The sequence below is a fragment of the Lithobates pipiens genome, unplaced genomic scaffold (assembly GCF_037356315.1).
Source record: "Lithobates pipiens isolate NorthernLeopardFrog02 unplaced genomic scaffold, aLitPip1_a1.2 Scaffold_16, whole genome shotgun sequence".
Classification (NCBI taxonomy): Eukaryota; Metazoa; Chordata; class Amphibia; order Anura; family Ranidae; genus Lithobates; species Lithobates pipiens.
Genome location: NW_027507748.1, coordinates 504,377,325 through 504,403,554, shown reverse-complemented (window position 1 = coordinate 504,403,554; position 26,230 = coordinate 504,377,325). Strand labels below are relative to the sequence as shown.

At 36.7% G+C, this 26,230-nt stretch overlaps 1 protein-coding gene and 1 pseudogene across 6 annotated transcripts in view; one reads left to right on the top strand and one right to left on the bottom strand.

Annotated features, from left to right (window-relative positions):
• Nucleotides 1–26,230, bottom strand: part of DACH1 (dachshund family transcription factor 1) — a 427,793-nt gene that overhangs the window by 47,401 nt on the left and 354,162 nt on the right. The window lies entirely within an intron of this gene.
• Nucleotides 6,225–6,444, top strand: LOC143986399 (U2 spliceosomal RNA; annotated as a pseudogene).

The window sequence follows — 26,230 nt, the reverse complement described above, 5'->3', positions numbered from 1 at the left end:
TATATATATATATATATATATATATATATATATATATATATATATATATATATATATATATGACAATTAATGATAGTAAGTCCAGTATCAGTTACAGCAGAGAATGATAATTTGTCCCACCCCATGTTAACATGTTATATATGTTAACACATGCGGGAAGGAAACTCCACCTTTAGGGGTGTCAGTTTGAGACTATGTGTAGGAACAACCACTTGCTTCTAGGGGGATAGACCCCTAGTATGTCTTATCACTTTTGTACTTATAAAAGCTTTTTATATTTAACATTGTATTGACTTTCATTAGGAGGAGGGATCTTTCAGCACCTTTAAAGTCCCATCTTGTATGATGTTTTGTTACACAAAATAAGACTCATTACACTGCTATTATATTTGTATAAAACAGCTGATACAGATATAGCCTAACTGATGGTAAGTAAAAACTTCCTGGTGAAACAAAAAGAGTCAAGATTAGGGGTCCATTTTTATTAAGCATAAAAATTGGTTCTTGTACCATTTTGTATTGTATAATTATAACAAGGAACTATGTAAAACAAATTATAATATAAGATGTAGGTTTGTTCAATAGAAGTGCAGTCCGTTCTACTACATATCTACCCATTGAACAATTTGTTATAATTTATGATAGTTATTATTTCCATACCTACTAAACATTTACAAAGGGCATGCTTTACTCGTGTTCTATATATATAAAGGAGAACATGATGCCCTTTGTAAATGTTTAGTAGGAATGGAAATATTGATAAAACCCATTGATAAGAGAAGTTTCTTACTAGTAATGAATGCTACTGATTATGCTAAACAAATTTCAATTATCAGAAGTCAATGTGAATAAGAAACTGTCTTCTTATCCTACTTTTTAACCAGATAGACAGAATAGTTGCCTCTGCACTCATAGAAAGGATAATTGATACTAGACATGTGCACACTGAAATATTTCATTTTGGAATTTCGTTTTGGTCCAAAAAATACATTTATTTAGTTACTCCCGAAATTCGTTTTTATTTCATTTTTCGTTAAAAATTGCATTCGTCTGAAAATCCAAATTAATTAAAGTCGAATCTTCATTGAAGGCTTATGGTGTCTGTCGAATGTTCAAAGAAGATTCAACGGAGCAGCTAAACTGTATTACTCCGTATAGTTTAGCTGCTCCGTTGAATCTTCTTAGAACTTTTGACACACGCCATAAGCCAAAGATTCGACGTTTGTATGTTTTTCGCTGCTTTGTCGAATCTTTGTCATTCATGTTGAATGTATATAGTTCAAACAGAAAATGGACTGGTGATAGTGATCACTGATCAGACAGGTAACAAGATAGGGTAAGTGAAAAAGTTAAGTTGAACGGTAGCTTGCTTCACTATTGTTCTGCTGCTGTGCTTATGCTTAATTGCTAAATAATTCAGGTTCTCTGACAAACGGACCGGCTAAGATTGACTGTCTTCTGAAATGATTCAGTGTGTGTGTCTCTCTCTGCTAGCAATCGTAAGTGAAAGTAAGTTGACTTGACGAGTGTACTTAGTTCTAGCTATTTTACTGCTTCTCCTCTTTGGTTACAATAACATTCATCATCATCATTATTTTTATTTTACTTTTCCCCCACCCAATTCCAGCAGCAATCTTTTCTCTCTATGTCAAATTCTTTCTCTCTATTTCGAATATTTCCTCTCTATGTCAAATCTTTTCTCCCTATGTAGAATAATCCTGGACTAAGAGTTACGTTTAGGCACATTCTACCACAGGCTCGAACACAGATTGTCATTGTCAGCGTCATGTTGAATCTCCTATCTATATGGAACTGTTGTCACAACAAAAACGAAAATAAAGCATTTGTTTATGTCGGATCTTTCTTTTTTCGGATTCTACACTTTCGTTATTGTTTGTTAAAACGATAACGAAAATACCTGAAATTCGGTCGAAAATGCATTCAGATGAAATGAATGCACATGTCTAATTGATACTGACACTTACATTTATGAAGGAACAGCATACTATAGTGGTTGTGGTTTACACCATCCTTAAAATCCATAAAAAACTCTGTTTGCAACCAGGAAGACCAAATGTGGCTAGCAGGAGTTACTTCTTTGTTTCTCTTGTCCTTGTTGCTCAAGAATACCACCAATTAGTTGCAAAAATGAGGAGACATCTAGATGCCTAAACATTGCTGGTGAGTCTGTACATATCCATAGAACATGATTGGGCATATAAGCGATAGAGATGCTGTTACACAGTAGAGGCAAACATAGACTTATGGTTTTTACTTTGAAAATAAAGAAAAAAAATAATTCTTTCTGTTTCAAAATGACTTTTTAGTTAGAAGGTGGCATGAAGGACTCACTCCAATATGCAAATACTTATTAACAACAATTCATATACACTCATTTGGCATTCCAAAAATATTGTATAGCATGATATTGATTCATATATGATGTCTTTGTCACATGGGGGAAGACCAGGTGTACTTATTGCAATTTAGCGGAGAAAAAATTTAATGGTTTCATGATTGAACATGGAACAAAAATCAATAGCATTTTTTGGTAATTAAGGTCTATAGGGACAAGAACAAATGAAAGACTGACTTGTATGTGAAACCAACTGTTATTATATTCTAGCTGTCCTGCTCCTGTGGCGTTTATACTGTGAAGTCAAATGACACAGACGGAAGGAATAGTAAGAGAGAGGCATACTAGAAGCAAGTTATTACACGTTAAGTAGCAGGGGTTATCCTGTGGGTAGGTTGGAATCTGCGAAGTTGAGGATTAAGGAATTGTGGGGCACTGGTGTGGGGAGCCCAGTTCCCAGATATAAAATAAACATATTTCTTTTTGAGTCCCTAATCCATAAAACCTCTCAACAAATTGTTGACATAATTAAAGGCACTGGAATATTTTAAGGGAAAATTACCCTGAAGAATTTCAACAATTACCATTGCAGTTATTCAGGAAATCTATCATATTAGTTGTCAGTGCATCAAAGTATTAGGACTAATGTCATACATCCTTTTTTAGGCCCTAATAAAAATTTGTTTTACCCCTGTCTATAATATGTCCAATGTCCAAGCATGATTTCACGTAAAGCCTCATACAGGAAAGAAAATCTATATAAAAGGGTATTCTACTTGACAGAGTTAATTTGTAATATAATTGTTAAAATGTCTGTGCAGTTTATACTATGTGAGGGAAACCACACAGAAAATCTTGAATAGACTAACACAGCATTAATATTCTATTCAGTTCCCACAATTAGAGTTACCAGTGTGGCCATTTAATATCTACACAGCAAACCATTCATGGTCATCCAACAACACAGAAACAGAGGCAAGAGAACTGTTGCTCAGAAAGAGTGAAGTGAAGTGGGAATCAGTTCACAACCCTGTAGCGCTTAAAAGGCTAAACACCAATTTTGCCATTTATAAATGTATTTGTGTGATACTATATACATTTTGCATCACTATTGATTCTTTTAGCTTTTATTTTATTTAGATGTTATCTTTTTGAATAGCCAGTGGTAACTGCAATTATGTTTTTCTTTATGTAATTTGAATGTAGAATTTTAATATCAGTTAGTCATAGGCTAACATGGGGCTAATTGATACAGATGATACTTATTTTCAGTGTTTAGTAAGCAAATACTGTGTGCTCTGCCACGGAGATGTTACACATACTTGTCATAGGAAGGTACCTTACTAATGAAAAACTATTGTGCTGCAGAATCACTGCTTATACATTTATATACAGAGGTGTTTGAGGACACTCCAATTCTCTGCCTGTACCCTATTTCCTACTATTGACCAGTGCTACCTGTAAAAAAAAAAAAAAAAAAAAAAAAAAAAATATATATATATATATATATATATATATATATATATATATATATATATATATATTGTGACATAATAAAGGGTGGAATCCGGTTTGGGTTTTCCAGGCCAACTCGGCAGTGTGGGATCCGAACCAGGATTTGATTCCCACTTGTGACCAGCAGCAGGTCAGCTAAATAAGGAGAGACTAGAGCAAAGGGTTGCCCTCAATATATATATATATATATATATATATATATATATATATATATATATATATATATATATATATATATATATATATATATATATATATATATTAGAAACATTGACATAATAGACACCATTTTAGGACAACAAAGTCTAATTTCTTCATTAAATGCTCCATGCATAATAAATGAGAAACATGAATCAGCATTACAGATCAGTACATCTAAGGTGAATGTAGTTCTGCAGGTTACAATTATACAACAGATGTTTAATGCAATATAAAACTGTCTCTTGTAAATGATTGATGAGTCTCTTTCCATTTCAAAATATTCCCTGATTATTTATTTTGTTCTGGTCACTGCTTGAAAGCATCCTATTAAATCAAAACAATTGATCACTTTCAGCTTTTTATGTTTCTGTATTATTTATGTTTTATATTCATTTTTTAAACAAGCATAAACAATAAAGGACATATCAGCATGCTGTTTATGCTCACAAAACATGGATTTAAATGCAACTATTTCAGATAGTCTCACCATTCTTAAGGCATATTCTAATTAAAAACTAGTTAGGAACCTAAAGCTGAACTCTATATATTTTTGTTTTAAATGCAAGCAATGTAAGCACCTGAATGTGACCTGGTATTAGCCTCTCACAGTCATTGTACAGCAGAGCTGATGTGGGAGGGGAGGAAGCATCACAAGAAGACAATTAGTGTATGTGCTAATAAGAAATGTGTTAAAAGAAGGAGATAGCAGAGTCTATAGAGGTTCTATAGAGGGTCTATGACGGCTTGGCCTCAGCTGGCCAAAAGACTGAGGATATCTAGTGGAATAAAAAGTACTGCAGGGGAACTATCTGGGTTGAACCAGAATAATGTAACAAAAGCTAGTTTTGTCATTTTATTTTTTAATAGGCTATTCCTTTTTCATCATATTTTGTATGGAGTTCTGCTAGTCTACTCTAGATACATATAAAACTTAATTGAATTATTTTAATAAATAAACAAGTGCATGAATTGGTACTGTCTTTATATCTACCTGGAGTTCAGCTTTAATATGTTTTTCTACCATCACCATGCAATAGATTAGCTATTGTATCTAAAATATGTATTTCATGTGTCTATTTAACATCTTTAAATGTTCTATTTTACAAATACTTTTTAATGATAGAAAGAAGATGCATTTATATTTTTGCAAGATAGTGTGTCAGAGAGAAAATATAACCATGACAAATATTGTCAACAAGTGTCAATATATAATAATTTTCAAAATCAGCAAAAGTAAAAAATGAAAAAAAAAATTGCACATTTCTATTTAGCCTACATCAAAAAGGTTCCTTGCATGCTGTGTTTTACTGCTGCAATGGTGATCCCTGGCTCACTAAAAGTCAATGATTGCATTAACTGGGGCTAGATACCCTGTGTGCTAGGGACACTTCAAGTGCAATTGTAACCAGACAAAAAACATTAAATTATTCACATATCGCTAACAAAGAAAAAGAGCCCTAAAACAAGCCCTCTTTGGCATATGTATCTACAAATTTTGCAACAGATACACTGAAATTGCAGGTACTCTCCTTCTAATTCTTCTGCCAGCGAGGCTTTGGCTGCTAACAAGGTTTTTTTTTAACTAAAAAGCACAGTGCAGATAGAGAGCATGTCAGATCTCTTTCTTTAAGTATGATGTCAGATTCTATTTCTATACCTGTAGAAGGGTTTTATAGCTTTGAATGCTTTTGTCTTTTTGAAAATTTTGTTAGCAACTAAAAGGTATCACTGAGACAATACTTTTTGCCTTCTCTACCTGTGATTTTTGAAGATGGATTACTCCACTGTACAATAAGATAAAAAAGAAAATATTTCAGTAAGGACTTGTTTTAAATATCCTTTACTTTTTGCTAATAAAATGCAAATGCTTTAGAAATGAAAGAATAAATAATTGAGGTTCCAATACCTACACAAATTTTAGCAATTGATGAAACAAAATTCTAGCTTTGCAAGCACTGACAGAAAGTTATCCGCTTTGTTTCAATTGTTCTGTATTTTCTTATGGAGAAAAATTAACAAGACATCCATCATGCATGAGGCACATCACTTCTTGGAGGAAAAGGCTGCAGTGGATGTTAGAGCTCTAACAATATGAGAAAAACCAGGCAATTATTTTACTGTTAACTGTTCTTGATGACACATGTGCCTATGTATGGCTTTTCAGCCTTTTGGCTAAGATCAAGTGTACTATCTGTTCCAACCAGTTTTGAGAAACAGAACACTGGTGTCTCCTGCTAAGGAAGTCAGAGGGAGGGTGCTAGTCAGTAATTCCCAATTCAATAAGGTGGGTACAGTGGAAAAGATTATTTTCCTCCTGGGTTGAATAAGGACTTGTTTACCAGATTCGTCCCCGGTTGAAGGCAGGATCCTCCCTAAATGCTAATGCCTTCCTGTAGAAATGGGCTGCATTTGTCCAGCCAGGAGCTGAGAGGTGCAAGGAGCTCCCAGTGATGTGCTTTCTGGCAGTGGCACCCCAAGGGTGTCAGAAAAAACCCCTTGGGTTTGGAACCCCATGGGATTTCACTAGCACTTATTTGTGTCACTTTATTTAATCACACCCCTTGGCCAGGCCTCATGGCTAGTCCAGGGTGAATTGTTATATTGTCTGAAAGGCCTGCCCTATGAGACTGCACCAGGTACCTTTTATTTTTACCATTTATCAGGTGCACTATCATAGATGGAGGGTGTGGGTTTGTCTGGGTCTGCCCTGATATATTGGAGGGGGGATCTGTGATCTTTGGCTCTTTTCCCTTTTTACAACCGGGACTCTCTTCTGGAGAGTTGTCATCAAGTACCCAGCTTTGACCTAGGCAGACAATACAGTATGCCTTGCCCCAGTCAGGAGCGTTGCACTTTGGGGGGTTCAAGGATTTAGGTCCTTCTTCTTCAAAGGCTGTTCCTATTCTATACCCTTTATGCACTATTATGTGTGCTGTGATTTCATGGTTTACTTTTTTGTTTCCCAACTTCGCACCGCACTGCCCAGCTTCCTTAAAAAAATGAAAGAAAAAAAAAGCTTGTCTTTGGCTAATGTTAGTAAACACAATGCATGGCTTTTGTTTTGTCATTTATTGCCTACAATCCCTTTATCGCCACTCCTCACGATGTTCATAAGTGGCGGCTGGTGCTTAACCACTTCAGCCCCGGAAGATTTGGCTGCTCAATGACCAGGCCATTTTTTGCGATATGGCACTGCGTCGCTTTAACTGACAATTGCGCAGTTGTGTGACGCTGTATCCAAACAAAATTGACATACTGTTTTTATTTTTTGAGCTATAAAAAAAGAAGAGAGACAATTTTGAAAAAAAACACAATATCTTTTGCTTTTTGCTATAATAAATATACCAAATTAAAAACAAAAAATGAATACATTCTTTCTTCTACATATTTTTGGACAAAAGTTATAGTGTCTACAAAATAGGGGATAGATTTATGGTATTTTTATTATTATTATTATTATTATTTTACTAGAAATGTCTGCGATCAGTGATTTTTATTGAGACTGTGATATTGTGGCGGACAAATCGAACACATTTGATACATTTTTTGGGACCAGTGACATTTATACAGCGAGCGGTGCTATAAAAATCCACCGACTACTGTATAATTGACACTGGCGAGGAAGAGGTTAACACTAGAGGCGAACAAGGGGTTAACTGTGTTCCCTAGGTGTGTTCTAACTGTAGGGGGGACTGACTAGGGGAAGAGAGAGATCGGTGTTCATACTCACTATGAACCCACGATCTGTCTCCTCTCCCCTGAGAGAACTGGGATGTGTGTGTTTACACACACATCCCCGTTATCATTCTGTAATGAACAACTGCAGGTACCTGATGCATCACACCAGCTCTGGGGACACGCTTTGGGTGTGCGTGCCTCCGGAGGTGGCTTAAAAAGCCGACGTACAGCTATGATGGCTCGCGCAGAGGAGCCAACCTGCGACAGTACAACTGTGGTGGTTGGTCTGTAATTGGTTAATTTTTTTGGGTGGGGGTGGCAAACAAACCCCCCACCAGGTCTGTACTTACCCCACCTATGGTGGCAGCTTCCCCGGCTTCTCCTCCCATCTAACCTGGTCTTAAGATCTGACTACAGTCCTGATTGGCCAGGAGGAGAAGCCGGAAGGTAGTAGTGAATATTGATTCGCTAATGTCACAAGTGGGTGGGTTTGGGGCACAATGCCAATTATAGCCTCGGGCTTCAAAAAAACTGGTACCCCACATGGTAATTAGGGGGGCAGCACCCCTGCACCCTTTATCGACCGGACCACCGCTGGTGTTCATCTTGAAAAGTAAGAGCTTAGGATGTGGTCATAGCAAAAGATATTGTTAACAAGTTGATCATTGCGTCTTTGTGGGTCTGGTAAAAATGACAAAATGATAATTAACTCCACTTATTCCTCACAAAATTAATAAACAAATGAGATACGTAAACTTTCGCATTATTAAAAAAATATTTTTGTTCTCTTTGAAAAAAGAAAACATGTTTCCTAATCGGTTTGCATGAGAGACCTCCTTATTTGACCTCACAAACTAAAAAAGGTGTCCAAATAAAAATATATATTTAGAAGTTTATTTTGTTTGGTTAAACTACTTGTAGCATTAGACGGCATACTTCAGCAGAAAAACCTTTGATTTTTTTGCAATTATAGCATCCTCCAATTGAGAATTACTGATATCTAGAGGTGAACACTGACAGTCAGTAAACAGGTGATGTGTGACTCTGAAAAAGATGATGATGACCTTCAACATTGAAAGCATAGCACCTCCAATGGTACTGTGGTCAAGATATGACTAACGAGGGCACTAAAAAAATGATAAATGAGTGTAACTTGTGATATGTTCTTATAATGCTTTTACATAGTATCTGAAACCATAACAAAGTCTGACTAGTTGTGTGGACAGGTATAGAGGAGAGTCAGGGGAAGAATGCAGAGTAAAGGTCATCAGAAAAACAAAAAAAGTCAGACTCTTTCAGAGATAACCATATCAGCCAAAGATTTGCTATATAAGTTGAATGATGGCTCATGCAAATCAATGTGCTAATCTATATACATAAATGCCACAATGGGAATCTGTGCATAAACTGCACATGGGAACAATATGAAAAAAACTTATGCTCAAAAACTGCTCACAAAAATAAACCAATAACTTTTTCTAAATTGGCATGCCTTAACAATTAACAGTAAAAAAAACAAAAAAAAACTAACAATTAGTTATTATTTATAAGTTATTATTAAATCTCATAAAATAAATATCCTTTTCTAATGATAATGTGTGTAGTTCTGCTTAAAATATGCTAGCAGAAAATAAGCAAGTGTTTTTTTTTATGCAATACGCTACACATCTTAACTGCGTATTTACACCAAAATATGCAATATCAACAAAAACATATTTCTTTAGCATAAATATGTTTCATTATTTAGATTAATAGAGAAAGTACTATTGGCATTTTCCTTTGGCACATATTTCATTTCAGCTGTGATCAACATTGTACTAAAATAAAGTCAAGTATAACAGCCGCTCTCTGCCCATCAAAACTCACAGACGTCTGCCAAGTACTTGTAACAGCTGGTGTTACATTAATTAGTTTAAACTATTTATTTCATCCATCTCCAGAGCAGATTGAGCAAAAACATTAGAGATTATTCTAGCATCTGTAAGTATGCTGCAAACATTCACTAAAAGAAACTTGGAATATTAGTTGTAAGCTAATGTGTCTGATTTAAAGCTAAAGATAGTTTGTTTAGAATGTAAAACAGAGTGCAATCCACTCATCTGCACAATATAAGCCTAGTATGCATCTCTGAAATCATACTAAAACATGCAAATTGGTCTGCACAGTTACCAAAAAGTCTTGAAAAATATAATTAAAAGAGATAGTAATTCTTACTAGAATGGCTCATTAAACAATGTGTGTCAACTACTGGATGACTCAGAATATTAGTCAAAAATTTTATGTTTATTAACTGGAAAGAAGCCCTAACAACGATGATCAAACTGCTGTTATAAGTGGTTGTAACAATCTCAATTAAAATTACTTTGATGGACTGAGATAAATATTTAAATGGAATTATACTCCTAAAATCCATATTCTCTTGCCTTGCATCTTTTTTAAAAGCATGCTAATATAGTTTATGATATGTTAGCTCAGTTTAGGTATATTCAATGGACCAAAGGAGACCAATTCAATAAATTGTGTTAATTAAATAACCATCTATAAAAGAGGTGCAATATACAAAAAGGGTAATGTGCTTATCTGGCAAAAAAATAAAACTAAAACCATAAAAAACAGCTAATTTAATGATGCTTAAACTGCGGAAGATAGAATTAAAGTGATAGGCTAACCTGAAAAAATATGAATTGTGTTGTTTCAGGCTTGTTAGATATCTTGAATACCATGTAACAACATGCCTTTAAAGTCAGTTTTTAAGACTCAACTCATGGTTATGACTATGCCCAGAGATAGTGGTGCAAGTGGCAAACACAAGATATCTGCAGGAACATCTTGCCACCTTTACTAGATTTGTAGAAGAGCAAACATTCATATCCAGCAGTTCATTTCTAAATCGAATGCAAAAGCATACAGTTGTAACCACAAAAATCCAGATGTATTTCATATAACACCATGCTTAAACCATTGGCCTAAATGTATCTACAATTTTGGGTCCCCCTCTGTATGCTATGAGACTTTTTTCATTAATAAACAATATTTCCAATTTTAAAGTTTACAGTTAATATTGCATTGGCAAGCCAACTTTTGATTAGGGCAAAACACAATTAACAGTCATCATGCATTGAATTTGGATCTGTATTTTATGACTATTATTTCATTTCTTTTAAATATCATATAATGCATGGAGAAAATGTGCTAAGAACTAGTTTTATAGAAGAAGTACAAAAACTATTAGGTTTTAAAAAAGGCTGCATGGGATGATTTATTAAGTCAACTTTCACTAAAAGCCATTCATGTTGACTTAAAATCTATAGGGCCCTATGTGAAATATATTGTATCATTGGATGCATGAATAAGAAAAATTAATTTGCATTCTCATAGATGTACACAGTGTACACAGGTCATTAGTACGACCTCATCTAGAATATGCAGTTCAGTTTTGGGCACCTGTTCACAAAAACAATATTGGGGAACTGGGGAAGGTACAGAAAAGGGCAACCAAACTGATAAGAGGCATGGCGGAGTTCAGCTATCAGCAAAGATTAGCTGAACTGAATTTATTCCCCCTTGAGAAGAGGAGATTAAGGGGGATATAATCAAAATGCATAAATACATAAGTGGCCCATATAGTGAACTCAGTGTTGAGTTATTCACTTTAGAGTCATCACAGAGGACAAGTGGGCATTCTTTATGTCTGGAGGAAAAGAGATTCAGTCTCCAAATGCAGAAAGGTTTCTTCACAATAAGAGCTGTGATCATGTGTAATAGACTCCCTCAAGAGCTGGATCTGGACAGCTCAGTAGAATGTTCTGAAAAAGTCTTGGATTCTTTCCTACATGCACAAAATATAACTGGATACTAATATTTACAGGTATTGTTGATCAAACTGAGCAAATTGGATCATGCTTTATTTGGTTTTTTTTTTTGCCCTCCTCTAGATCAACTGTGGGTATAGGATTCTGTATACATTTTTGATTTGTGTGTGTGTTTTTTTTTTTTTTTGTTTTGTTTGCTTTTTCTGTGGGTTGAAGTGGATGGACTTGTTTTTTTTTTTCAACCAGATGTAACAATACACTGTATGTATTACCTCCATCTTCAATTTTGCCACTTGACTGAGAGGCCTCAGGTGGAGGTGGGAGTACCTCAACCTGTAAAAGACCACTGGAACCTAGCTGTAGCTGTGGCTGGGCTGGAAAGAAAAACCTCACAAACAAAAGTGTGCAGCACAATCTGAATCTGCCTCTGTTTCTTTCCAAATGGGAGTGGGACTTGAACATATTGGCGGAGGAAATGGACTGGGACATGGTGCTAGCATTGTCATACAAATTTATCACCTCCTATGCCCAAGAACACGTCTATCAGATTCTCTCCAAATCCGTCCTCCTGCGACAAAATACTGCAATTATATGATACTCTGGTGGGGAACAAATACCCCAATCAACCCAAAATTATAGCTCATTCAGTTATTGCCAGAAGCTGGTGTTAGCCTGGACCTGTGAACTGAAAAATATTTAATATATGGAAAGCATGCTAGCTACTGAGCAAGATAAATCTGAAGCTCATAGCCTTACTTGGACAGTCTAGAATCACCTTTGACATTCTTCGAAGTTTGCCCCCTATATCTCTACTAAGGTTTAAGAGGGTTGGGGAGCCCCTGCCCTTCCATGTACACACTTTTCACCCCCCCTTTTTTTGTGGGACATTTTTTTTGAGCCGTATTATTAAAGGTTACTGAATAGAGGAGGAGAACCACAATTTGCTTATGGGAGCATGTGGCTTCTTATCAGATATATCTGGGAATTCTATTATCACCCATCTGCTCAACTCATGACTCTACATATTGCATACTTTATGGATTGTTGCTCCTCCTCTCTTCAACATGTACAATAAGAGCCTTTTACAATTCCAGCGCAGGGGCGTCGGCGGTAAAGCGCTGCTAGTTTAGCAGCGCTTTACCGTTGTTTTTGCTGTGCTTTTCGGGCACTAGCAGGGTGCTTTTAACCCCTGCGAAAATAAATGAATAAAGGGTAAAAAGTGCCCGCAAAGCACTGCGCTTTGCAGGCACTTTGGCGGTGCTGCCCATTGGTTTCAATGGGCAGGGGCGCTTTAGGAGCAGTGTATACATCGCTTCTAAAGTACCTCAAAGAAGCTGCTTGCAGGATGTTTTTTGATGTCCTGCCTACACAGCGCCCCAGTGTGAAAGCACTTGGGCTTTCACACTGTGATTGCAGATGAGGCTTTTTTCAGGTGCTTTACAGGTGCTATTTTTTGCGCTAAACTGCCTGAAAAATGCCTCCAGTGTGAAAGGGGTCTAACTATGATGTTATTAATGTAATTTACCTAGATAGGCATTATCTACATGTTTTGGTTATGTGAATGTTAACTTTACATGGACCTACATTTGGCTCTGTCCATGGTTTATACATGGCCCCTTCTTTGTACTTTAATGTGTATACATATAATATACATTGCGTTTCTGTACTTTAATGCTGCAAAATTTAATAAAACAAGGTTAAATACAAAAGTGTGCAGCATTAAGGCCTCATATATACCAGGCATAAAAAAAATTCTGCTTATAGGGTCACAAATGTGTTTTTGAGAGGAACATTTGGACAGAAATCATGCTTAACATTCCTAAAGACAGCATTTAGAAACGTCTGGTGTTTTCAAATGATTATAGTGAAAAATAAGCAGAGGGGAACGTTCTTGAAAAAAAAAATGCTTATAAAAGCAAATGTCCACAAACGTGCATAAACTCTTGTGCAATACAAGCCACTATGAGCGTTTTTTATACTGCTTTTTCTGCCAGAGATTCTGGTGTTCTCTCAGCTGCCTAGTGCGCATGAACCCTAAAAGGGCTACTGTTAGCCAAAAATGTTAAGCCTGATATATACCAGTTTGGACATAAAAATATATAAGCAATGATAAGAAGCCCATTTTGTTTGGACTTGACTGTCTGAAGTGTGCTGATTCAAGATCTTTGTGTTTGTCGTATCATTAGGTACATTTATATTTACAAAGAAGCTCTGACTCTAATTAGTGGCTGTACCACTTACCACAATACCTATGCCAAATGACAAGGTAGGCAAAAGGGGTTCTCACACTTTTGACAAAGAGGAGCATTACAAATTAGCCAAGATGAAAATCATGAGTAGAAGGAGTGTTCTCTACATGTATCTCAAGATTAAATTTAAAATATTCACTGTCATATACATTTTTTAAAATGATAGATAAAATGTTCTACACAAATAAATTGAAAATAAATAAATTACAAAGTGTTAAATCTGCCCTGACAGAATGCTAATAGTAGTTTCCAAACTGCTGGTAAGCAGACGCACAGCCAGTATCCCTGCTGTGCATGCATGCTGCAGCTAGTAAGTTGCTCTATGCAACAGTGACACTCATTAACCATTGAGCTTCTGCTAATGGCATCTAAGCTGTCATTTAGCAATAGGCAAAGCATTTTGCCTAAAGAATTTGAATTCAATAATGTTTCACAGAGGCTTTACTAAATTGGTCTAATAGAAAACAAATAAATCATGGCCATTAGTGATTGGCGCCATCCACAAACCTATAAAACACTTTCTAGCATTAGGGTACCCATATTGAGATACTAATTTGTACAGAAATAAACATTATACTGTAAAATATGAATATTTAATAAGTCTACTTCAATGATTGCAACAGTGTTCACTGATTTTTCAGGACACATGCTGCTACATCACACTTTATATTTTGCATCCAACAGAGCCAAAAGTGCTCCAGCTTTATGCAACAAGTAAAACACATATAAAACATAAGTGACTTACATATAATTTATTTCATATTAACAAGCTAGGGTAGATGTGTAAAACACACAAAGCAATGTCAATCATAACTATACCCTAATCTTCCCTCTGACCTAATCTCCTGGTCTTGTAGGCCAACTTTATTATTTAGCTTATATTTGGTGCCTAAATCCATGTTATTGTCTGACCAAAGAAGATGGAATTACCCATAGTTAAAAAAAAACATAGAAGCATGGAAGTGTCTGAGTATAGATTTACCTTTGTCAAATGCATGTTTAAATTCATTTTCTGTTGCTCACTACTGCTGGAAGCCTATTCCAAGCATAAACTACTCTTCCAGCAAAACTTACTTTCTAAGATTAGTTTTGAGCATTACTCCTGCTAGTTAAGTTCATGTTCCTGTGTTCTTGAGCTTAGCTTCATATTACATACTACTACCTTTCCAAACCTTATTTATGCTGGTTATGTGTTGTAGTTAAAGGTCTCCTCTTTCCCTTTTCTCAACTGTTTTTTTTCAGTCCTTACTTATATGTTTTATGCCTCAGACGTTTCACCATTTTTGTTGCCCATCTCGGAACTCTTTTTACTGTATCAATATTTTTTGGTAAATCATATCTCCAGAACTAGACAAGTAGTCTAAATGAGGTCTAATGAGAAAACTCTATAGGTGGATCAGGGCCTCTTTTCTCCTGCTGGTGGTCTGTACCCCAGAATTCCTTTTACTTTCCGCACTGCCAGGCAATACTATTAGCTATTTTTTAATCGTCTTAAATAAGCGCCCTCAAATGTTTTTCCTTTGTAGTTCTGGCCAACATTTTGTCCCCAATATTTTACGCTATCAGAGGACTCTTTTTCCATATAGTAGTGTATTATTATATATTATTTTGCTTTTATAAATGTTGCACTGCAGTTTACAGATTAACTTTAAATCCACTAAACCAGCTGCAGCTAGTTGCGTGTAATAGGTATGGTGGCTGTATTGCTGGTTCATTAGCTGATATCAATATATGCTATTGATATGTTCCTGTACCCTGACATAGTACCCTATGACACTCACATTTTATATTACTTATGCTATCAATATATATTTTTGATATTTTTCTATACCCTGGCATAGTAAACAGAGTTTTAAGGTGTTTTTGAAAATTCTATAAAAAAAAAGCCACTGTGATAGCCCAAAACTATCATACTGTATAGTTCACATTGTCGTGCTCAAAAAGGTTTGGGGTAACTTTTTGCCATAGTCACAAGGGTACTAAATATGGGAATGAAAGGTTCATTGGGGGTTAGAAACACAGCACAAAGAGAACTTTTGTGTACTAATAACTAGTTGCAAGCATTTATTCCTGGCCCAAGTAGTTTTGTTAGTGATTTTAAATTTCTGTTTTTGCCTAGCTTCCCTTGCTTATACCTTAAAGCAGTGGTCATTAACCCTGTCCTCAGGGCCCACTAACAGCCAGGTTTGCAAGATAACTGAAATACATCAAAGATGATATAATTTGTTGTTCAGTGATTGCAGTATTCTAGTCTGCATCTCCCTAAAAGAATACATAAAACCTGGCCTGTTAGTGGGCCCTGAGGACAGGGTTGGTGACCACTGCCTTAAAGTGACTGTACAGTCTCCTTTTTTTTCTTTAAAAATAACAAACATGTCATACTCTGTGCAGTGGTTTTGCACAGAGCAGTCCAGATCCTCCTTTTCTTGGGTCCCTCACAGGCGCTCCTTTCCCCTCCCTCCTGTCAAGTGCCCCCAAAGCAAGTGGCTTGCTATGATGGCACCCAAGCCGCAGCTTCCTGTGTCCATCCAGATACAGAGCCACAATTTGGGCCTGCCCCCTCTCTCTCCTGATTGGCTGACTGACTTTGATTGACAGCAGCGGGAGCCAATGGTGTCACTGCTGTTTCTCAGTCAATCAGGAGGGAGAGTCCTGGATGGCGGAGGGACTCGTGCACATCGCTGGATAGAGATGGAGCTCAGGTAAGTATTAGGGAGGCTGAGGGGGGCTGCTGCGCACAAAAGGTTTTTTAACTTAATGCATAGAATACATTAACATAAAAAAAACTTCTGCCTTTACAACCACTTTAACCTGTCATGCAAAAAACAAAAGTATTTTTGCGTCAGCTAGCTTGATAGTTATATTTTTCTAGTGTAGACTTTTGATAGTGCCTTATTTAGATAACTGGACACATCCACAGTTCACATGTTCATGGTATTTTAAGTACAGCCATCAAATTTACCTATTCTAATGGTACATCTGTTTTGATAGTCTTTCCTAGTTTTTTCATACTGTGAAGCTCATTTGCAAATCTTCCTATTAGCTGCTGGACGCCATGAGCAGTCTGCACAGTTAGGTTAATTATTTTATCCACCTGTATATTTTGTACTAGAAAACTGATTTTATCCATTAAATAGATCTTTGTCCTAGAAGATTGTGCATTCTGAAAGACTTCTAAAGGCAAAAATAAAGTATACATAAGCACCTCAAAAATGTTTATAATATACAGGTTTTGCAGCTTACTGGCTGATAGGTGATTGCAGCATTCCTATGCAACAGCCTCAACATACTCCAAAGTGTCAAGCCTAAAGAAGAGAGGTGTCATAGCCAGGTGGTAAAAAGTGGTCAACCCATGGCTGACAAACTTTGCAGTGTTTAGGGACTGTGTCTAGAATAATAGCTTCTATTTTATATGAATCATGGCTTGGGTCAACCTATTTTTGGTCTTAAGAGTACAAAGTGTCTTGGTCCTCTAGGCCCATGCTATGGTTTGCTTATAGGCTGTCATTAGTTGCTGTAATAATTTTGTCTGAGCTCTAGTTAACTCAAGAATATAATGGTTTAGTAGAGCAATTCCTGGATCAGTTTCCAGATTTTGGTTAAGTTAAATTGAGGCCATCTTAAAGATCTGGGATTTTCTTTTTATGTTTCAAGAACATGTCAATTAACCAACAGCAATCTAGCTACATAGTAAAGCCAGTATCAAAGATACTGCTGCCTTTACCTTAGAAGAGACAAATACGATTGATTAATACTACACATAAATAAGTATAATGCAGATCAAGCAAATTCAGGCTTTACTTTGAATTTAAAATGTGGACATTTTACTGCAGTTTAAAATGACAATTACTTATTACAACTTAATGCATGATCACAAACAAATTTAATTATGGTCATTTATTCTGACGAACTATGTGCACAGGTTCCACAGCCATTTGGTTGTTATTATCCATAGGCAGATTATGATAGGATGGAACATAAAGCACTGCTGATTAAATATCATAAAGACTTGATGAAGTACAGTCACAAGTTACTTTACAAAAAATGTATGGCAAGAAGGAAGCTGAAAACACATGAAATGATGCAGTTTTAAAGGATGCCTTTATTAAAACATAAGGTATATTATTGTCCAAATAGTTCTAAATTTCATATCATACTTACAATAGAGTGTATACTGCAATATGGTCCTGCATGACATTGATTTTAGCAGGCGCCATACACACTAATACCTAACAGGACAGACTATGGACATCTATAATAGCCAATATTTCATGCTTAAAGAGGAAGTAAACCCTGATGAGTTTACTTCCTCTTTCATTCCCTGCAAAGGCAAAGCATAATGGACTACTATGCATCGCATAGTAGTCCATTATGTGTCACTTACCTGACACAGGAGCCAGCGAAGTCACCGCTGTCCCCTGTAGTCTGGCACATCCATCTTCTCGTGGGGTCTGACTTCTGAAGCAGCCTCTTAAAGTCAGCGGTTCTGGGAACAGTCATGGTAGGAAACCCAAGTCCAGAGCTAGTAAAACAATCACCTTTCACGCACCTCTGCTGGTTACCCACATGAATGATCTTTTTAGCAGGATCCACGCACCCCTACATGTGCCACTGGCACCAGTATATTAGGGGCATGTTTCAGGGATGTTTACCTTCATCAGTCTGATAACAGGATGAACCACACAATAATACATACCGCCCTATTCTGCTGACTGCAAAGAAACTGTACAAATGAAGATGATTACCTCCAACAAAGTGAAAAATTAAAACATAGAAAAGGACTGATCAAGCTATTGGGGAATACTAACAAACCAGTCTATTTCATACAGATATAAACAATAAAATCAAGAAAAAAATTAGTTATACCGAAAATGGACAAAATATGATCAGAGTGTATGACATGTTATTGGGGAATTTTGCAAAATGACCTGAAGCTAAAAGATGTAAATCCATCATATTGGTAACCTGCAGATGTGCATGAGAGATAATTATATCACCGGCTCCAGATGGGAATGTTTCTATTATGACATTAAAGTATACAAATTGTAAGATATCAAATATATTCTATTATATTCTATTTTAGTGGTCAGTAATAGACAGATGTCCTTATGAATACAGTAATATATATCCAAGTTTTATTTATTTGCAGTATTCAGCAATTTCTTGGTTTAAATGCGATTTTATATGCGATTTATGCAAGTTTTTTGCGGTATTTCGCTTTTTTTGTTTTGTATTTGATTTGTGGTAACACTGTTCACATTATATAGTCACTAATTTGCACTTTTTTGTAAGTTGCGCCCAACAACTTTCTTCATATATTTTAGCGCTGCACTTTTTTCTACACATTTATTTATACCTTATAGCTAAGTTATAGTGTTCAGCTGCTGCATGTTGTTTTTTACCAAGCGTGGACATTACCCTCTTTTTTAACTTTAATAAATAGTTAGTCAAATGTTCACCATTTAGAATTAAAATGCTGGCACTGACTTGAAGGCTTAACCTAGCACCAACAAGTTTCTGACAGACTTGTGTGCAGATAAGGATGACAGCTTTAGATTTGTCAGCAGCAGACTTAGCTGGGGGCCAAAGTCATCCCATATTGAGGGCGACACGCTGTCTAAAGTGTGTTAGAGAGTTCAAAAATGAACATGTGATTGATGAACCCCAAATGAATGTACCGTATATACTCGAGTATAGGCCGACCCGAATATAAGCCGAGGCCCCCAATTTACCCCCAAAAAACTGGAAAACTTATTGACTCGTGTATAAGCCGAGGGTGAGACATGGCTGTCCATCCCTGTGTGTCCGTCCATCCCTGTGTGTGTGTCCGTCCATCCATCCCTGTGTGTGTGTCCAACCATCCATCCATCCATCCATCCCTGTGTGTGTGTCCGTCCATCCATCCCTGTGTGTGTATCCATCCATCCATCCATCCCTGTGTGTGTGTGTGTGTGTGTATTCATCCATCCATCCATCCCTGTGTGTGTGTGTGTGTGTGTGTGTGTATCCATCCATCCATCCATCCATCCCTGTGTGTGTATCCATCCATCCATCCATCCCTGTGTGTGTGTGTGTGTGTGTGTGTGTGTATTCATCCATCCATCCATCCCTGTGTGTGTGTGTGTGTGTGTGTGTGTGTGTATCCATCCATCCATCCATCCATCCCTGTGTGTGTGTGTGTGTGTGTGTGTGTGTGTGTGTGTGTCCGTGCAGCCTTGTGTGTGTGTCCAGCCTACCTGTGTCCCAAGCCTCCGTCCCGAGCCGCCGTCGTCCCGAGCCTCCTCCGTCCCGTGCCTCCTCCGTCCCGTGCCGTGCCGATGGATCGCCGCTCCAGGATCGCCGCTCTTCTCGGCGGCCATTCTACAATTCAAAAGCCGCGCCTCCGCCTCCGCCTGTGATAGGCGGAACACTCAATTTCCCAGCAGCCTGTGTTCCGCCTATCACGGACATCCTCTCATACTCGTCCGTAGTATGAGAATGAGCGGATGTCCGTGATAGGCGGAACACTGACTGCTGGGAAATTCAGTGTTCCGCCTATCACAGGCGGAGGCGGAGAAGGAGGCGCGGCTTTTGAATTTTAATGTCCGCCGTCTGTCTGCTCGATACGCTGATCGAGCAGTCAGACAGCGGTGACTCGAGTATAAGCCGAGGGGGCACTTTCAGCCTCAAAAAAGAGGCTGAAAATCTCGGCTTATACTCGAGTATATACGGTATATGGGTTGATGTACTAAAAGCAAAACGAGTGTTCACTTTGAAAGGAAAGGTGCACTTTGCAATGGAATGTTCTCAGGAGCTTAGTAAATAAGGCGAAATTATGCTCACTTTCACCATCCAATCATGTGTAAGAAAAAAAATCAGTTTTAGTTTTATTTTCCTGGCATGTGAATGGGTTAAAATGGTTGTAAAGGCAGAAGGTTTTTTTTTATCTGTGTGCAGCAGCCCCCCTAGTACCTAACTGAGTCCCATCTCTATCCAGCGATGTTGCATGAGTTTCTCAGCCACCTGGGAGTCTGCCTCCTCATTGGCTGAAACACAGCAGCGGTGCCATTGGCTCCCCGTTTCTGTTAATCAAAGTCAGGTAGACAATCAGGAGAGCGAGGTGGCGGGGTTGAACCTTGGACACATAGAGCTGTGGATTAGTGATAGTGCCCCCATAGCAAGCTACTTGCTGTGGGGGGACTCGACAGGAGGGAGGGCCCAGGAGTGCCAGCAAGGGACCCGAGAAGAGGAAGATCTGGGCTGTTCTGTGTAAAACCACTGCACAGAGCAGGTAAGTATGACATGTTTGTTATTTTTAAGGAAAATAAAATGAGACTTTAGTATCACTTTAAGCTCCAGGGAAAACGCAATTGCAAGGGAGATCAACCTCAGTAGGTATATTTTGTACAAACATACCATCAATCACAAATCATGATGGACTTTCATGCCTATTTTTATTTTTTTGAAGTCTAATCTCAAACAGGGCTGACACATACACACACACAAGCCGACAGTAAAATGAGTTTAATATTACTGACAAGTGTTCTGCAAATTCTATTATGGTATTTCAATAACTGTGAGAGTTCATCCTAGTATAATGTTTCCCAGTTAATGAATTCATAGCACTTTTATTATAATAATTTAATATAATTGGTGAAATGTTTGCTACTAGATCGATTGTGGCTTTTTCCATCAGTCATATATCCTTTGTGTGCTTAAGCAAAGGGGTCTGTGTATGTGGTGGGATTAACAATGTTTTGGCACAGAAAATATAATGTACACTTAATTGAAATGCACATGGAATGAATATACTTTTTATCTCAACTATTAAGCCATAGGATCTTCATGAATGCATTAATGCACATTTGCAGCAACATAGACATTTTTATTCAGATGATTAACTCAACAAAAGGAATTTATGGAGTTTTGTAGGCTAAAGTTGTACTATTCAGTTATTTAATATAGCTTAGAGTAAAAGGCCAAATGTTGTATTAACTTTACAAAAGCTTTTGAAAGTTGATATTTCAAAGACATTTTTCTCGCGGTAGTCACGTTGTTCGTCTTGTTCTATAAGGACACCAAATCCTAAAAGCTGGCAGGAATACATATGTTTATTTCACCACTGCTATGCAATTATTGAACGCCACTTAATTATAGCAACAGATGCTCGAGTGTAGGAACCAGAAAAATCAAACGCCTCATTTCCAGGTTATTTTTTTCCATTGCTTCTGCCAGCAGCAGATGTGCGAGCCCCTTGTGCTCTGGCGTAAATACTTATCAAATCCTAACAGGTCACCTATGTCACAAACAACATTTCAGATGCAACTGTTTCACCTGATAATAGGCTCTGAAAATAAAACTGTGAGCTGTAAATACATTGTATTACGAATGAAATGCCATAATGTGAAATTGCTTTTTCTCTGACTACAACAAAAGTCCTTGACAGTTCCTGGCAGTGATAAATCACCCTCCCATTAATTGTCTCCTCTTTCATTGGAAGGTGAGCCACTAAAAGGGGACGTCAACTAAAATGACTCTAAAGAAAACTTGGCAAGGAAAAAAAAAAGAAAATAGACTGTCATTTTGTCGTTTCTCAAATGCTATGAAAACTGCTTTGGAGAAATCCAAATATTTCAGTTGATGTCTTTGTTATAAATGGGGGATAATAGTGCCAAGAGATGTTTAAAGAACAAGTAAAAAAAATGTAATTATGTATATGTAAATCAGCCACTACTATCATTTACAGATATACAATTAAGGCTTCATGTACACGGGAGGTTGTTTAACCTCTCCTGAATGATTTAACTTGACAGCTAGAAACCAGCGTCTAAAAACGTCTGTTTAAACGCGTTTACATGCCGCGTTTAGCCGCATTTGGGTCTAGAAGCGTTTGTAAAAAAAAATACTTTTTTTTTGTTAAAATTAAAAATGTCTGTAAAAAAAACGCTGCTTACAGCGTTTACAGGCATTTGGCATTTCAAATGCCTGTGAACAACTGTCTGTAAAAAAAATACCTATTTTTTGTTAAAATGAAAAATGTCTGCAAAAAAACACTACTTACAGCGTTTACAGGCTGTCAAAGGCATTTGGCATTTCAAATGCCTCTGAACATCTGTCTGAACCCATTTTTTTTGCATTCCAAAAAATGCATCTAAACTCAACTGCCTAGAAATGACTATAAACGAACCCGTGTACATGTACTGATAAGATAACATAGGGGAGACTTAAGGGGCAGCTGAAAAAATGCCAAACTCTCCAAATGTCCCTTTACCAGCATCAGTGTTCATGAGGCCTTAAACCAGGGGTCTCAAACTAGCGGCCCTCCAGCTGTTGCAAAAATACAAGCCCCATCAAAGCCTCTGGCTGTGGGAGTCAAGCTTGCAAATATCAGCCTTGCAATGCCTCATGGGACTTGTAGTTTTGCAACAGCTGGAGGACCGCCAGTTTGAAACCTGTGCCTTAAACTATACCAAGCTATACAGATCTGATTTTAACACTATTTGTGCTATGAAACTATTTTAAGTGCAATTTAAAATTCTATAGTAGCCAAATACTATAGGCATCTAAAGGCACAAATACCCATACATAAGTAGAAAATCTAATAAGGATTTCCCATAACAACTAATCATATTTTGTTTATTTAAGTAAAATAATTAAAATATTAATTCTGACTGGTTGCAATGGGTTACTGCACTTTTCTTCTTGTATTAACGAGTGAGCCTTAAAGGCCTCCTGAATTCTTTAGCAGCTATCACATTTTGGAACAATGTTGTAACTGACAGATACAATATATAGACTCTTCAGTGTTTACTGGATCAGTTTGTTTGATTTTAAAGTATGAGCTAAAACCAATTGAGGGAAATTTTAACAATACTACCTGTTTGCTCTTATGTTATTACATCTTTAGAACAGAATGGGGGAGCTTTACTAAAGCTGCTTCACACAGAATATGGTACATCTGTGCATAATGACCAATCAACTTCTAACTTCAGCATGTTCAATTAGTGCCGGTTCACACAGGGGCGACCAGTCAGATGACTTGACAGCCTGACGAGTCATACTAAATTCAGTAAAATGAAGCCATTCTAATAGGAGCAACTTAAGTCGCTCTGGTTTAGAAAAAGGTTCCTGTAATACTTTGGGGAGATTTTGAAATGCCCTGCATTGACTTCTATTAAATAAGTTGTTTGCAAGCCGCACTGAGGTCACGCTGTGTGGGGCGGCTTCCGAGTCGGACAACTTTGAAGCCTTTGACAATAAAACCTAGAAGCTGATTGGTTACTATGCACAGCTGCACCAGATTCTGTATGCATCACTTTTAGTATATCCCCTCCAATATATGCAGTATTACCAAGGAAAACAACAAACAATTGTGAGTAATTTTTGTTGAATTTAAATATTAATCTGCAAATGAAATATTTAAAAGTCATGTTTGGTTCAACAGATACTGGGGACATGATTTATTGTTCAGCTTCATTTACTAAAAAATGTGAGTGACGTAGGGTGATTTTAAAGGTCATTACTATAATAATATTACACCCTTTGTCTTAGGTACTTCTTCAGAACCAATACTTTAACTAAAACACAAAAAACCTCCATGTGCTTTGTACTGTTTGACTTTTTACATTCTCTACTGTCAAATCTACAATAAACACCATGTATTAACATGCAGTCACAGCAACATTTCCTCACATAGCATATTAAAACTGGTCTAGTGTAAAATTCATAAATATAAACCACTTGAATGAAGGCTATCATGGTTTTAAATCATTATATCTGGTATTACAATTTTCTAACTTCCTGTTATATAGGAAATTATATAATATTCAATCAGCTAACAACTCACAAAAACAAAATTAGTTTTGATATTGTATGTACTCTGTTTTATGATGCATTTAATGTGAATTCTTGGGTGGCATGTAGATTTATGTCAATATATGGAATAAAATAGATATCAACAAGTATTAAAAATAAATGCACAAGGATACATTTACTATTCCATTAAAGTTTTAATAGTTGTCATACAAAACATATGGTTTTATATTTATTTCTAACTTGCAATGGTTGTTTAGTTAAGTAAGGTCTTTTGGGGTTCATCCACTGGTATTGTGAACCCCTGGAATCTCCAGTCACAAACTCTCCCTGCTACAATGCTGTCACTGCATGGAAAATTGCCAAAAATATAACAAGATATTTACACAGTTATGCTAGCCTACTGAGTGCTAGAATGAAAATATCAAACAAAGCAGATATATGCAAGCTATACTGTAAATGAGAAAAAAAATAGAAAAGAAAATGTATAAAATAATATTTTTATTTTATTTTAATTGTGTTTCAGTGAATAACTACTGTTTGAGTAGGTAATTGTCAGCAGAGTTCAGACCTTGTTATGCTTCTATCCTTCATCATGGTTGTAGCTGCAGTTTAAGGACACCCACTTACACCTTTTAAGAAATGTCCTGATTAGTATACTTTCTAGTGCATTGTGGGCGTTTCACATAAAAGAGACATTTTACCTCCAGAAGTGCTTTTCTGAAAACAATATAAGTAAAATGTGACTATAAAATATGTGAAGCTGCTCCATTGAGTGAATAATCACCTCAAAATAACAAAAAATAAATAAAATAAGGCACATAACCCAAAATGTAAATACAATGCCATTAATCAGAAAAAAAACAATCTACTTGAGAGAAGGATAGAAATATTTCAAATATTTCAATATATATATATATATATATATATATATATATATATATATATATATATATATATATATATAAATAAAAATAAAAGGTCCATATAAATAGTCCTTATAAACTCCAACCACCGTGCCTTCTGGTAAAAAAGTGCTTAAATGATGCCTTCACTATTTATACAGAATGGACCCTTACCAGCAATACATAATGAGCGCACCTTTGATAACTTGGGGTATCACTTATTCTCAAGTAGCAGTGGAGAAGGTCCACACATGTGTTACTTTATGGAAAAGGCCAGCCAATGGCCTCACAGATTCCTTTCTCTCTCCCCAGCAGCCCAGACCCCAAAAAGATGTAAAGTTTCCAAAATAGTGTAATTCTGTTTTAATAAAAAAATTGAAAAACATGAAAAACAATTGTGCACTTACATTTAATGGTGCTCAGGTCAGCACCAACATAAACAGCTGGCAAGCATTCCACCAGCCAGAAGTGCTACCCAGACCCAACAGGAAGCTTCTTGATGACGCTGGTATGCAAAAGGCATTGGCACTGCACCAACGCCATCTGTGACATCACTTTCTGTTGGGTTTGGATAGCACTTCTGGTCGGTGAAATGCATGTCGGCTCGTCTGAGTGTAAGTGCACAATTAGTTTTATTTTTTTCAGTTTTTTTATAAAAACTGAGTTACACTATTTTGAAAATTTAAATTTTTTTTGGTCTGGGCTGCTGGGGAGAGAGAAAAG